Genomic DNA, 12,876 nt, shown 5'->3' with positions numbered 1-12,876 from the left:
GACCAAGTGCGGAATTCTGAGCACACACCGACGAGAGGAAGCCAGTGAAAACAGCAGGAAACAGTGGACTTCCCTAACACACAATACAGAGATGTGATTGGGGAGCACTTCCTATCACCATGGTTACAGGAAACTGGTCAAGGATGATTTTTTTTTTTTTTTTTTTTTTTTTTTGTAAGGACTTTGCTTTGAGTTGAGTGTGGGTTTGAACAAAACGCACACAAACTCAGAACAGTAGGTTACAAAGGGTGTGCAAAGGAGAAGAAATAGTTATTATTCCAGTCTTTCAGACAAACTCTGATCGCTGCTTTAATATTATTGCACACCATCCATCTGTGCAGAATCTTGTCATACAAGCTAAAACACTAGGATGAAAGTCAAAAACTCGGGACACAAAAAGAGCTCTTGTGTTAAAAGAGTTTACATGGCTTCTTAATTTGATCAATCAGGGATCGAAACACCAAACAGGGTAGTAGAACCACCAGTGAGAAATGAACATTTCAGTGCCACCAAAGCAGCCTACATTAGTCCCGACTGCACCAGTGCGGGTCAACGGATGCAGAGAGATGGTGGCTGCAGTGAAAAGCTGGCTGCTATCTGATTGAGCCGGTATTCAGGGGACGAATAAGTGACACACAGGCACAGAAAGAGGCTGGGCTCCGACGTAAGCCCACCTCTCGTTTATCTGTCTAATAAGTTCTGATGCCGGGCCAAGCTGAAAGGGAGGAACTCTTAGCTCTCACTCAATATCCCTGCCTGGCACCACCACAATCCTCTGATATTGAAGAAGAGAGTCATATTAAAAGATCTGTTATCAGAGGCCCAATTGTAGTTCAGGGAGGAGGTGATCCACCCAGACAACCTGCTAGGAAAGGATTCAGGAGCTGGACTGTTTCTTGAAACCACGAAGCTGACAATAGAAACAAGTGTCTTCATTCTGATATATTCTGTTTATTTATTCCATTGTTACGTTACTTAATCTTTTGTTAAGACACTTTAATGTTGGATTAATTAGGCCAAAGTACAGAGGAGGGACAAACTGTCCCTGATTTCTATTATATCTGGATGAATGTGAATCTCTTGTTGTTGAATCATCAGCACAAATCGGCAGTAATGGGGAAAAAACTGTTTCACTGGAAAAAGAAATGTCAGAAGAACAGCACTTTGCCCTTTTCTTCCCACAGAATGCTCTTTCAGCAAATTGCAATTGAACCTTGAACTTTGTAAAAATTTCCCAAAAAGCAACTGTGACAATGTTTTTTTGTTTGTTGTCTTATTTTACTCCTGCGGTTTGTGACTGAAGTGTGTTAACTTGCATGTTCCTTTGTTGAAATTTGCATTTTTTTAATCAGTCCAAACACCAGCGATGGTGATGATTTATATGATAATGATGATGATGATGATGATGATTATAATGAAGTTGGTGATGATGGTGATGATAATGAGTAGGATGATGTCAGTGATGATGATGATGACAGGGATGGTGATGAGGATGATGACATTGAGTATGATATTGAGGATGATGGCAATGATGATATGAGGACAATGATGACAGTGATGATGATGATAATGAGGATGATGATAGTGTGATGATGGTGTTGATAATGAGGAAGATGATGAAGCTTCTAATGATGGTGACGACAATAGCGAGGAGAATGATGATGATGCTAGTAAGGCCATGAAGATGCTGATAATGAGGAGGATGAAGATGATGTGCTGAAGCTGATGACAGCTTTTTAAAGGCAGTGTGAGGTGAAAAGCAGCAGAGAGAATCCTCCAGTTAATCACCCCGCAGATGTAAATCTATTCATGAGCTCTTAATGTGAAGAGCTAATGTGGCCGTTGCCATCTGAGCGTGGAGCCGCTCTGACAAGCTGACGGACTGAAGTAGGAGTTCAGTGATTGGACTTTTTTTCTGTGCGTGACTAAAGACTACCAAGGAGCTGTTAAGTGCTCTTTGACTCGCCATCCACTGTTAACTCACACTGTTGCAAACAAGGCCTTCAAAAGTCTTTAAGTATGACACAGTGTGTGTGTGTGTGGGGGGGGGGGGGGGGGGGGGCAGGAAGGGGAAAAAAGGGACCTTGTGTTTAATAAAACATAGTTAATGTGTGGTTATGAAATATTTTCTGCTGTATGTTCATATTCATGCAAAATGTGGCTTTGAAATCATTTACTTATGAAAACAGAAACTAATATCCTCAAGACATATATACCAATTCCAGTCAATGCTGCAATTTACAGTATAAAGATTATCAAGAAAATTAGATATCAGCCAGATGTGACAAATCAACATTAAATCCAGTTTTCTATTCTGCTGTTCAGCTAAGGTTGATACTGCTGATAGTACACCCCCCCAGTATGTTTCTCAGTAATTTCCTGTGAATGTGAAAGCAGTGGTAAGCCTTTATTGAGAAACTGGATGTATTTCCTTCTCGTTTAGCTAACATCACCAAAAATATACTTGATATTGTTTTTTAAAAGGTGCAGCTGATGTGAGGGACCCTCTGAGTTAATGCACACTAGGAATGGATGATGAAAATCTGATCTGAACTTGAGACTAGAAGCACTAACTAAACAGGGACCGCTCAACAGGGACCACTAGAAGCATCCCAGTGGGACCCCCATGGGTGGCTGTCACAACATCTTGCCTTCAATGCTGAAAGAGTCACTCACTCAGACACCTGAAGATCCAGATAAGACAAGCCAATCTTTCCTAAATAGAAAAAAACAGTGATGCCATGATTGTAAAAGTTCCGAATCTTTTCACTTTACATCAGCAAAACAGCAGATATTTAAGATTTTGAGATAATGAGGTGGTGGTTGGTTCTGTATTTCCTTAAAAACAATGGCGATATCTACCGGCTTTGAAAAGCTCTGGATCTTGATGACATTTCCTCCAAAAAACTTGAGCTGCATGTATAATCTCATGCATTTATTAATAGAAGCATTTTACATAAAAGTGGTCTCAACTTGTAATTCAACGCACCCTGTAATTCGTTTCTCCTTCACAGTCTCTATGGAGTGATTAGGCCATATCTGTCCACTCAACCATTAGAGGGTAACATGACTTTACTGGTCACTGACCAGCATTTATGTAAAATTGCGCACAAGCCAAAAATAGCATCCACTCTGGCAAGCAGAAGCAACTACTGCATCAAGGGACTGAGATTTAATTGTCAGTTATATCAAGTACAGTTCATAGATAGAGAATGTGTCTGTGGAAGGAAATTATAAACTCTGTGATGAATTTGTTATATTGATGTCAGGAAATTGAATCCATTGCCTGAACTCAGACAGCTCAGGAGCAAAGTGGCCATTAATGTTGACCTTAATAACTCAGCAAAGGGCTAATATAGGGCTATATAAATTAACTTGACATGCTTTCTTCTTCAAAATATTATTGTTTCTCAAACCCTTCTAAGAGTCTCATTTGGGGACATTGTGGGGAAAACTGTGATTTGATTCTTCTGTAATATGAAGCTTACATGGAACATAGCAAACCCTAAAGTCAGTTGCACACAAGATCCAAATGATTTAAACATGCACACCAATGAAATAAAGATATCCGTTGGCCCAAAGGTTAGAGGAGAAATTACAGTACATCACCTTTCTTGAGAAATTATAAGGCTGGCTATATTGTGTATTGTTCTTATCGTCATCAAATCCCAAAGCTAAAAACCAACAATGAGTGGATCCTAGCTGAAGAGCAGACACTTGCTGGCTTGACTCAGCCTTATATCTCCTTTGTATCTGCTCAGGCTGAACTTCATTGCCAGCCCCACTAGCTTGATAGAAAGTTTAATTTGAATACTATGACCTGATCAGCTGTTCATCCACTATCACTGTTTATCTAGGTCTACAAAAAATCACTATTTGGCAATCTTTGTGCAATAAGAAACTTTCCATACACGAATTATGTTCCATGACCTGTAGTACCAAAGAAAAAGGGGCTTCAATATGAATCTGTATGTAAGAGTACCCTCAGTGTACAGGTTGATCATGTGGTGACTAATTCTGGGCAAAGGTGCAGTAACTTCCCAGTAACTTCCTTTAACCGATTAAATGCTAATTCAGTGCTAATGTAAACAGTGAATAATTACAGCCTGGCAGGGCCAGATCCAGCATTTTAGAAACACTGACCAAAAGTCTCAATTTCTCCAGTCAAACCAGAAATTTTTAACTTGGCACCAAAAACAACAACAACAACAACAACAACAACAATAATAATAATAATAATAATAAAGTACACATTTTAAAAAATTCATTTATTCAACTTTTTAGATCTACTATAAATATTATATCCCAACATGATCTAAAAGATGTTTCTCTACAATGGTATTTAATTCTATTAGAGAATAATTAATGCTTTTAATTGCAAATTGATTGAGTTTCTGCACCAAAACACCCATATTTTATGATAAGTAGCCAAAAATGCTCAGAATCTGGCTTTCAAAATCTGTGTATGTGTAATGTGTAATATGTGTCTACTGTTCGTTGATGGGCAGACACAGTCAAGACTAACACCTCAGGAGCTCCATATCTCACTCCTGGACATCTCAGCACAGACTGACTGCAGGGACTGAACTCTTGACCCACCTAATGTGTCACAGTGTTGACCACTCACCAAACTAACTCTGCATTGCCAATTCAAAAGAAAAAAAAAGAGAGCACTAATTGTTTAATTGATGTGCAAAGCATCGTCGTTAACGCCCCAACGCCTCCCAGTCCTCACAGTCCTCCTGACACCACGTCAGTCAGTCTGCGTCCTGGTGGCTATCTGTGGTCCAACATGTGTGTCTGTGGCCTCAGGCCTTGCGCTGTCAGATCAGCTTTCCACGGCAGACAGCACAAGGTCATCAGACGATGACCCGCGGCCGGGGCTGCCCCGCGGTCGCTCAGCTGTCCACATTCATTCTTGGTCAGCCATTGTCCTGCGCTCACCAGCCATCAGAATGGTGCCACTCCGCAGCCGGGCCGAACCCCTCATCTGTGTACACCAACACACACAGCTAAACATCTACATTTAAAAGCCCCTCCTGACAGTTTGGGATCTTCACTGATTTGCTGTATTAGTCAGATATCAATATCAGTTCCATCTCAAAGCACTCATCACAGAACCAGCTTAATGTTTTAGCTGAAGGGGGTATGGAACTACCAATCCTCTTACATAGGCAACTCATTATTTTCATTATTCTTTAATCCACTAATTTTAGCTTCAATTAATCTTTTGGTCTTTAATTTACACAAAAATTTGTGTAAAAAATCCTCCTAATTGAGAAGCTGGAACTAAGAAACATTTGGCATTTTTGGATGAAAAATAACAATCGATTATTAAAATAGCAGCTGATTATTCTTCCATTGAACAACTAATGGATGAATTGACTAACCATTTCAGTTTCACTCTTGTACTTCATATGGTGAATATTCAGTATAATGAGCATTCACAAAGCAGCACTTCCATCAGTACAATGACAGCCATGCCATCGTCCACTCTGCTGCCCTGAGCTTCTCTTTTTAACAGAAACACGGGTCTTGATCACTAATTATTTTCAATTGCCTTACTATGAAGGTTTCTCTTTTACTGATTATTAAATTTATGCAGAGATGTTTCACATTAAGTCTTCCACGAAAAGAAAAAGAAAAAGAAAAGCCACTCGACAGCATTTAATGTCAGAAACGGGATTATAATCTCTGAGCCACTGGAAGGCCTGTGAAACATCTGTGTAGGAGCTTCTTTGATGTTAGCCTCCAGGAACAGTGTTACAATTTAGGAAATGCGCTTTTTCCTTGCCTAGAGGTGGATGAGAAGATAGATACGACTCTTATATTTGTCTGATAAAAACTACACTACAAATTAGTTTGGCACAAAGGAAGCAACAAGAAGCAGCTAAGCTTCTAATCCACGTACCAGCACCTCTATGCTGAATCAATATTATATCTTACATTGTGTTTCTTTAATCTGTAAAACAGGGAAGTTTAAATACTCACCACCACCTGTAATGCTAGCCTATAATCCTTCATGTAATTTCATTACTTTGAATACAGGATGGAAGAAAATAGGAGAAGGAAAGGCAAATAAAATGACAAAAGATGTCAAGACAATAGTCACAACTGATTCAATAACAAAGGTTGAGCAGGCCTCGTTATCCTTTACAAAATGTAATATGGAACATGTCAGGTAATTGCTGTCTGTCATGCGTCACAGCGGTGAAGAGTCCCTCTCTGATCAATGGGCCATGATCCTCTCCCTCCTGCCACCAAGAAAAAACACACAGATTGAGAATGAATAGAGTCTTAATAGACGAGTAGAGGACCAGTGCGAGCTGTTTAGGACTCTTGATGGCAATCATGGGATGGCTTGGGTGGAAATTGGTGCCGCTGTTTAATATGTCTCTGTGTCAGAGAGAAAACACTCAGGGGCACCAAAGAGTGTGACCTTCCGAAGCCTTCACCTCATACTGAATGTGCTGTGAAGACAAATAATCCACACATGCACAGACACAAGGCACACTAAAAGTCTATTGATATCTCCAAGAGGCTGCACCTCCAAAGATGAGAAACAAAATAAAAACGGTTCAAAAGTAGAATTTATCATCATTCATATCCAACATTTATATACAATATTGAACTTGCACAATGGGAAGAAATTATGTTCCTCCAGTGCAACTTTGTGAACAATAAAAGGTACAATAATGAGTCAAACGTTTGCTCACTCACAGTGTTTATTAGCTTGGCTGTAAAAGGAACAATACATTCATACAGTTTATTTAAAAGATGGATTTGTATCACTGACTCCTGTCACATAACAGTATGCAAACCTCTTTCATTCTGCTTTATTGTGGAGCAGTTTTTAGCAAGAGGAGGTTAAATAAAAGTGAATAGTGCAATCCAGCTAATAAGATATGATTGCTTCCTCCATTTTGGACTCTCTGTCCCTCCATTCCCTCAAAGGTCAGTACTATCAGACAGCTCCCTGTTGGTCAACAACTATAACAAATCTGAGCATCACAAAAGTTAAAGTTCTACTTAAATCCAATGATCTGAGATGAATTGTTTTAACTGTGAAAATGTAACCAGATTATCTAGCAACTTTATTTGGAAGTTAAACTGAAAGTGAGTGCACCTCAAAGGTCAGTAAAAATTTCTCAAATCCTCTGTGATGGGTGGTCATTCCATAACAAATTATTTAACAAATTAGAAGTAGGGTGCAAAGAAGCTACAAATTATAAACATGGATATGGACGTCTTCAACCCGGCACAGAAGATCCATACAAACACCCGAATTTCAAGGTGGACACCCAAGATTAGTGTAACCAATTCAGAATCTGACCAAATGTGAAATATGGTCGCAATCTCCCCTCCTGTTTCTGAGTTATGGTGTTGAATAAAGGCCAGAAAAGTGTTTTTGGAGAATGTTATGACCTTTTAGATATAAAATGTCATCACTTCGTCTTTTTATCCTATGAGAAGTTTGTGTGAAATGGAGGAAACTGCTGACAGGTTGCCATGGATTAACCCCTGAGTCCTGATGGTGAGGAACACACCCCATGTCCACCATGTCTGAACACTTGCAATTGGAGGAAGGAGAAGCTTAGGTGTTGGCTGATCCTACAGGTGTATGGTTGGTTTGGGACTTATACACATAGATCAATATGTATTTAGCAGAATTTTTGGTTATTTCTGGCTCTGTCCTTCAGCACATTGGATTTGCAATGCAACAATGATCAGAAGTATAAAGACTTGCAGTGTTAGTGTGGGGATGTTTATTATTGATATTCACCTGTTGTGCATGTCTATGTGAATGCCTTAACATTAAGATGTGAGGAATTATGACAGTATTAGCATGAGACAAATATGAATGCATACTGTAAAAGCAGAATGGCCCAGTTCAGAATAATTTATATTATAGTATTGAATGATAATTATTGATTTATTCATTCATATATTACTTTAACGTTACAGCTCTTAAAGTTGTAGCTATTTCCTTTATTATACGGCTGGAATCTGCAACGTAACCTAAGTTATAAATGTAATAGTAGTGGGGAAAGAAAGAAATCAGCAATCAGTTCATCCTTGAAAACTTGAAAACACCGCTTTACAAATGTGAGCATTCATTAAGTCCACATTTGCAAATAAACACTGTTGAACTCCATAAGACGTTTTATCTCCACAAGCCTGTTAGACACTTAATGCCTTCAAGATCCAACTGTGTTTAGGATCGGTTTTCACACCTCGTGAGTCAAAGTGGACATTGGTGTCAGACTTGGTTTATCTGGAGTGTGGAGATGAGACGTGGGTTAAAAGGCTTTCATTAGTCTCTAACCAAATGCTTAATAAATGCGTCACACTCATCAAGCGATGGTTCAATCGACTTCATAATTTCCAAGCCCATCTCCATATTCATGGCGGTACTGTAGAGGTCAGAGTTTAAATTATTGTCAAGGTGCCTTTGAAAGGATTTACGGTGAAGACTGTGTCTGGTTCATTTTTACACTTCTGCTGGACAGCCATTGCTTAAAAGTTAATTCGTGACCTTGGTAGCAGCAGGAAGCCAAAACAATCTCTACTCAAACTGTGATCTAAATTCTAAGCACTCCACTAAACTTGAACATTAAGTCTGTAGATGTTCACTTGCCATAACTTTACACTTTCCCGAGCAGACGTAAAGGCCTAAATTTGCTCAGTAAAACTAATCAGTATCTACAGTTCTGAGACAGTTGCATGCTCTGATGAAGACTGTTTAATATAATTGAACACTCCGGAACGAGGTAATACGTGGACTTTAAATTGAGATTAAGTTGAGGTGTTAATGAACTTTCAAGGTCACTTTAAAGCCAATAAGTGCAACGCTCAACCATTGTCAAGGTTGTTTTAGCAAGAAAAAAACTTGGAATGCAATGCAGACTGGTAAAAGGGAAACCAGAAAGCATATTTAGACATGAGTTACTGGCTGCTGAAGGATATACACTGTGACATGATACATAATGTGACTGTAAAATCAGTTTAAAAAAACATCACTGCAGCAAGAAAAACTGTGGATGGCATTATGTGTTACGTGTTACGCCTCACCTGATCATCTTATCACAGAAAAGCATTGACTATATGTCTGTGTATGACTGTGGTGGACTGTCTACCCACCTGCGCTCGACTCCAGGAGAAACAATTAACAAGTTCTCCTTTACAATAAGACGTGTCCATCTCACCAAATCAACGGAAAAGCTCTGAATCACACGTGTCTCTGTCAGTCTGACTCATGACTTTCATAAGGCAGCACATGCAGAACTGCAGTGGTAAGTGCACTTTCTGTCAGGCAGCTGGCCGAGCACCTGTCAGCTCCTTTGTCTGCAGTAACACACACAGAGAAATGTATTTATTGATTTATTCTATCATTATTAACTCATTTTTCATTGATTCATTTCAGATATTAAGTCCAAGCAGGCAAACAAGTCCATAAGGGCAAGGCATGTTGGCAGGTCCAGAGACAGACAGCAGGTCTGAACACAGGAACGGATTATAGGGTGGAACACAGTACAGCTAGGGACTCAAATCTGGCACAGGGAGGATGGAAAGTGGTTGGTATTTATGCTAGGGGAGCTGATAAAGCAATTAGGAGCAGGTGTGCAGTCAGGAAACCAGGTGGCAAATGGCGGGAAAGTCTGATGGTATCTAGTGGACAGGTGGGGAACAGGTCTAGAAAGTCCCAGGGTAGTTAACAGTGACCACAGCACTCTATAAGTCACTCCATGAGTTTACCTGTTATCCAGCGATGAGGTATTTTCTTGATCCTCAAATGTCTCCTGTCTGCTCAGAACAATGCATTCGTAAGCATGACCACTGTCTTTGGTAAGCAAAGGACAGTGGTCATGGTTAAAAGAAGCAAAAGATGGTAGCAGATGGCATTCAAAGAGTAGTCATAGTCAATGTCAAAGAACACACCCCCACCTATAACATCCTGCTACCTTCCAGATTCCAGATATTACAATACAATACATGACAAACAGATGCTCAATTCCTCCACATTTCTCTCTCCGTTTCTGTTGGGTTATAGTTTGTTCTTGCCCTGATTTCAGCCGGCCAGAGGCTGTACAGCTTAGGGGAACATTCGGATCTGAGCCTGTCGATTCGTCACTGTGCGCCACGGGCCTTTTGCATGAGCAACAACAGAGGTATTACAGCAATTCACATCTTCAGATGGATCCAAATCAGTTCAGCTCCAAAAAGATGCCCATCTGTGGATATACATGCGATAAGAGAACTAATCTGCTTCTAGCTTCAAAAGCCTCAAAATCACCTGATAAAGAGAAGAAACATATCACCTCACCGCATACTACAGTGCAGTAAAAATATCCAGTCTAATCCTTTTAGCAGCATCTCTCCGGTTTACTGAAAAAAGACATGCCGCTTTTTTGTCTTACTGAGGGCAACACGAGGACACAGGAAGAAGCAGTCCAGGCAGAGTGATTATGTCTGGGAGCAAATTCAATCAGTTTCTCTGAATGTATCGTAGGTGTTAAAATTAGATGTGTGCCTCCTCTACCACTTCCTCCCATGATGGTTTTACAAAGTGAGGAAGTGGGAGCTGGAGAATTAATGTAAGTTAAAATCCTCACTTCCTGTAAGAGAGACATGAAGAAAAGGATTATTTTGTCACCGTTGTTATAAAACGAACACGCTTATAGCTATAGCTATATTAAAGGGATTGGCTAGCAATTTAGTGTTGCACTTTGAAAATGTTTGGGGGTTTATGAGAACCAGACTACAAAAAGAATGGTCAAAATTCAAGCAGCTGAGGATGAGATATCCTGACTGCCAGGCCCTTGTATGAGTCACCCCCAAATTCCACGAGGCGTGTTCCATCTCCATTTCAGAAGCGTGCCCAGAGCAGTGACGGGCAATGTGTCAATCAACACGGAGCAGATCGAGACAGACAGGAAGTCAGACACAGGAATGGTGTAGAGGATCCAGTAAATTTTCAAAATAAAACACCTTGTGCAGACTCCTATGTCAATAATAAACACAATTAAAACAGACAAAAAAGGGAACCATTTAAGCCCACTTACCCATGATAGAAGCAAAAATATCAAGGAAAAAGGACCAAATCAACAAAATCTGAGCAAACTATCAAAATCAGGCAGGCAAAACTCTCTGCTTGTGAAAAGCACACAGTGGGGTTTGCTGCTGCATGCGTTGGAGACATGAGGTCACAGAGACACGCCTGGGGAAGTCTTGGCCTCAAGCTCCAAAAACGCTGGATCCTACAATTTCCATACTGCAAGTCTACTGTCACTCATTAGGCTCTCCTTGTCTGATACAGTAAATGTCCAGTCTAATCCTTTTCAAGGTTGCAGGGGAAGCACTGAAAGAGAACCAATGTCTTGTTGAATAATGTACAATACAATACTGTCCAGAATGACCTACTGAATAATGATACATCTTGAACGAAGGTGCCTCCAAGTCTGAGTCCATGGCTTTTAGAAAACAGTGGATTACTCCCTTTGGGATTCTTATTCAGCGTGATAGAGAAGCACCAACAGGTTGCTGTAGCCACAGAGAAGTGCATGCTTTTAGTGGCAGTTATGTTTAGTTTAGTTTAGTCAGCCATAAAGTCTCTAGATAAATGTTGCACCGTAACAGCTACTGAAACACTGTGTGGTGTGTTCACTGTCTCAGGAGGGAAATAAAAAGTCCCAGTTCATGGAACATAGCTACAGCATCTTCCTGCAGAGTTGGTCTGGGTTGTGATTGTTACCAGTGGAAATACGGGCACATGTTTCACAATGGGAATTTCTCACCTTGTAACCGGATGCTTCCCATCACCTGAACTTGGATCAGGGTCGGATTAGGATAAGTGTCATCAGTTTCAAGAATTAAATGCACTTCCATGATTAAGACAAAAGGAATAAATATTCATATATCTAATATTTGTGCACTTTTGGTGTGTTTATTTTGCACCTGGTCCTTCCTCTGAGCTCAGACTGGACTGGTAGAGTAACTAAAGATATGTCCGCCTGAGAGAAAAGAGTATACAGGCCTTTATTTTCCAGATTTTGCATCCTACATACAGTAGCATGATTAAGTTTTTCAAAACATAGATTCAACTCGGGAAAGGCAGTTATGATATGACAGTTCTGACAATATCTGTAATTTTATAGCGTGTAGTGGCATTTTCTTTCCAGGCTTTCTCCTTTTCAGTGCGAGCTCTCTCAGCTCTACTTTTTCTGTTTCTCAAATTCTGTCCTATCCCTTTTTCTCCAGTGGGCTAATTGTGAATGATAACAAACAGATTCTACCATCAGGTTAGCAGTTAAGGGTGCTCTAGAGTGCGGAGTACTGTAGCTGCCCTGTGATGTTTTGTCTTCGATTTATTCCTTTCATTTAGCATATCAAACACTGGCCTGATACTCCAGGTCAATCGGCTTGCTGGGCCTCTGGGAAGTCTGCTGATGGCCAGTCTGGGACTGACTTGAAAGGACCCTTAAGGTCCTTGTCTTAGGTTCTGTCATCTTATCTTGGGAGTGCAGTTCAGTTTACTTACTGAATATCCATCACATTAACGCTGATGACTTTGAAATGGCAGTATTGTTCAGTTAACACAAAAGCCCCAATGGAATGGAGCAAAAGGAGGACATGTAGCTGGTACCAGAGCAGCCTCCTCTCTGCTGACCAGGGTGTGTCTTTTGAGACAGGTTGGAAGGATACATCGGCAGTCCCTCTCTCTCTCTTCGGTCCATACCAAACAACCATTCCACTGCTTGATTTTCTCCTGAATCACAAGAGGAGGAGGTGAGGTTGGGCAAGCTGGTGGTGAGCAAACTGCAGGATGCAGCACAGTTATTTCAATTTTCTATGAAAATACAACAATGACAGTTCATA

Source organism: Chaetodon auriga, chromosome 19 (assembly GCF_051107435.1).
Source record: "Chaetodon auriga isolate fChaAug3 chromosome 19, fChaAug3.hap1, whole genome shotgun sequence".
NCBI classification, from domain to species: Eukaryota; Metazoa; Chordata; class Actinopteri; order Chaetodontiformes; family Chaetodontidae; genus Chaetodon; species Chaetodon auriga.
The sequence above is the reverse complement of the archived record's forward strand: the minus strand, read 5'-3'. Positions refer to the sequence as shown.